General features: G+C 36.6%; 1 pseudogene across 1 annotated transcript; it reads right to left on the bottom strand.

Moving 5' to 3' along the window:
- Positions 1 to 1,821: 1,821 nt before the first annotated feature.
- On the bottom strand, positions 1,822 to 2,946 carry LOC308494775 (olfactory receptor 10A4-like; annotated as a pseudogene). Its single transcript has 2 exons — positions 2,548 to 2,946; positions 1,822 to 2,366 (listed from the first exon to the last, which is right to left on the bottom strand). The product of its transcript is annotated as an olfactory receptor 10A4-like (transcript).
- Positions 2,947 to 3,543: the final 597 nt, after the last annotated feature.

The raw sequence follows: 3,543 nt of genomic DNA, 5'->3' as shown, positions 1-3,543 counted from the left end.
AATGTGATCAACGCAAACATAGAAATATATGCAAAGTGCTTTAGCAGAATAGGGGAAAAAGGTTTAACTTTAGAGGTGTGGTTAAGGGTCAGGGAATGCTTCACAGAATTTGTGACACTTGACATTTGATATTTGAGTTGGGCTTTGAAGGATGAAAGCAAGTTAATCCAGGAGAAGTAAGGCAGAGGTAAAAGTGTAAATAGTGTGTTTAAAGTCATGGAGTCATAAACAGTATGAGACCTTCATTCTGTTCTTAACTGGAGATCTTTGTGGCAGAGGTTGGTTAAACACAGGAAGAATGTAGACAAATTTCCATTGCAGGAAGAACACTCTGGTGACAGTGTGACGAAGAGACTAGGAAACCATTCTCACTTCATGCCCAGTCTCTTGGCAACCTTTATGGTTGTACTGCTATGGTAGACTGAGAAAAACATCAGATATACAGCTCATAGTTTCCATCGACTCGGGTTTTCCATTCTAGAAATGGGCACACTTCAAGTTGTTTGGAATTGTTATGCTCAGTAGATGTTGAGCTTCCTTATTTTGGATGATAGTAAAAAATGTTAAATTAAACGTCTATGCTATGCACATTTTTTGGTATTAGGGAACTGTGGGGAAAATACAAAAGTAGTAACGACAAGATCCATGCCCTTAGAGAGCTTATAACTTACTTGTAAGAGAAGAGAAGCCTCTCAAGTGTCTAGAATTGCTTCCATGCTGTTATTTAAAAGTGGGCTGTTTAACAGTTCTACTTTTTGTATAATTTACAATGATTTGTTAAACTTTGATGACTTTTCAATAGGTAATTTATTTACAAGATTTCCACCTCAAAAGGTACACTTTCCCGCCATTTTGTTTCTCTACCAAGAAGCAATTGATAGCACCTAATTCATAATCATCTTTCTAGAATACTATGTGCATCTACAATTAAGTATATTGTTTCTTTTAACTGTTGTTACACAAATGGTGCCATATTATTATACATACTGCATTATAACTTGTTTTTTGTACTTACAATATATCATAGAGCTCTTTCCTTATCAGCACGTGCAGAGCTGACTCATTCTTTTATGTTATTTTTGTTTGTTTACGGATGTATTGTATTCTACTATGTGAATGTGCTTTAATTTATTGAACTAGTTAGTTTGATTTTAATCATTTGTTTTAATAAATAATGCTGGACTGAAAAACTAAAACAAGTTAACCTCATGACATTTTTATCTCATGCATTTTTATCAAGAATTTTGGTAGAAAAAAGAGACTGTGATTTAGGTTGCATTGCATTACTTTTCTCTTTACCTCACATGTAGCTCACGTTCCCCTAAGAAAAATAATGTCTTCCATGGTCCAAGACAACCATTTTGGATACTCCAAGATTCTGGGTTCCCCTCTGTTAGTAGAAATATCAAGAATTTGGTGCTAAGAAAACCTTGGGCTCAAATTCATATTCTGGATTAATTACTATCTGGCTGGATGGTCTTGAGCAAGTTAATTAATCTCTGGGACTCATTTGTGATATCTATAAAATGGGGACAATAACAGTAATTAGCTCACAGTGTTGCTGTGAGTATTTAGCACAATAATCCATGCAAAGAACTTAGCATAGTGCCTGGCATCTACAAAATGTTCAACAAATGAAAGCTTAGCACACTTCCTGTTCATTAATATGGAGAAAGTTGATGGAACAAAGAAAAAAACCATCGATTTAATAGTAACTATTCATGATACTATGGAAAGATTCCCACTTTGTTGGGGTTTTCAGAAAGTTCCGAGAACCAGCATAAAAATTAAATTTTCTTTTGATAAGCTACATCTTCCTCATTACACCAATTCTCTCAGAGCTACCTTTACATACTTTTTCCTTAGGGTGTGAATAATAAGATTGAGGGCAGAGGTACTCACTGTATACAGAAGAGAAAGTAACTTCAATAAGTTCATACGGAGGCTCTGATGGGAAGCCATAGACAATGCTCAATGTCTCATAATACAGACTGACCACGGTCAGATGAGAGGAACAGGCAGAGAAGGTTCTTTGCTTCCTTGTAGTAGAAGGAATCCTCAGAATGGTGGAGATGATGTGAGTACAAGAAGCTAGAGTTAGCAGGAAGGGGTCTAAGGCAAATAAAGAGGTACATATAAAAGAGGTAATCTCAGCTACTTGAGTATCAATGCAGGCCAGTTTCATGACTGGCTTCAAATCACAGAAGAAGTAGTCAATCAATCTCATTGGCAGCACAGAATGTTAACCAAAACATGAGGACCATAAGAAAAATGGGTGCCAGAAATCCAGCCACCCAAGAAGCACCAACTAGCTATAAGCAACCCCAGTGGTCCATGACGCTGGAGTAATGCAATGGGTTACAGATAGTTTTGTGGTTACCAGAAGGTAAAGGGGATGGGGGGGAGGGAGATGAGGGTAAAGGGGATCAAATATATGGTGATGGAAGGAGAACTGACTCTGGGTGGTGAACACACAATGGGATTTATAGATGATGTAATACAGAATTGTACACCTGAAATCTATGTAATTTCACTAACAATTGTCACCCCAATAAATTTAAAAAAAAGAAAAAAAAACATGACAGCAAGGAAGATGCTTTCTTTATCCACTAGGGCAGCAAAAAAATAAAACTGACAAGCACAACCTGGGAAGGAAATAGGCACTTGAACTGATAGCAATGTCCTCAAGATCATGAGGACTGGTACTGGTACCATAATGGTACTGGTGTAGCCAATCTCTAGGAAGGAGAAGTGGCCAAGAAAGAAATACATGGAGTTATAAAGGGAACTATCAGCTGACACCACAGTTAGGATTACAATGTTGCCAATCACAGTCACCACATAGATGACGAGAAAAACCTCCAAAAAGAAGAAACGGAAGGCCACGGAGATGCCCCAAACCCAAAGGATAAATTCTGACATTTGAGTCATATTCTCTTCTTTGGTGCTAGCCAAGACTTGGGTCTGAAAATAAGTAAGTAAGTAAATAAATAAATAATATGAAGAATGCTATTTTTAGGAAAAAATCAAACTGTTTAGAGGCATCATACATATGAAGCATAACTGGTTTCTTTCTTTTTTTTTTGGTAGATTTTACATATATATATATATATTAGTTTCAGGTGCACAAGACCAGGTAATACTTAGACGTTCATCATTTATGTCCCTGACACTGTGGACCTTCCCTCCCCCATCCCCCCATCCACTATCCCTCCGACATAGCACCGAGCCTCTTTCTGGATGTTCAGAATTCTTAATTAATAAATTTGACCACAGTTCCCCAGGTGCTATTTGGTGAGTTAATCCATGACTTCAATTATCCCATCATATATATAGAATTATGGGCCATTGAAACTGTGACTATGACACATAAATATGCACATTTTTCTTGGTATTTAATTTGAAAAAAAATAGAGGGAAAATGTTCTATCTCTGGAGATCTTACTCTGGTTATTTCTACTGCTACTAGTGGTATTATCATCAGCAATAAATATTCTGAATCACTTATGTGTAAATTGTATAAGTTCTATGATTAAATCTGTT

Source organism: Rhinolophus hipposideros (genome assembly GCF_964194185.1).
Source record: "Rhinolophus hipposideros genome assembly, chromosome: X".
Taxonomy (NCBI): Eukaryota; Metazoa; Chordata; class Mammalia; order Chiroptera; family Rhinolophidae; genus Rhinolophus; species Rhinolophus hipposideros.
This window is presented reverse-complemented; position numbering and strand designations above follow the sequence as displayed.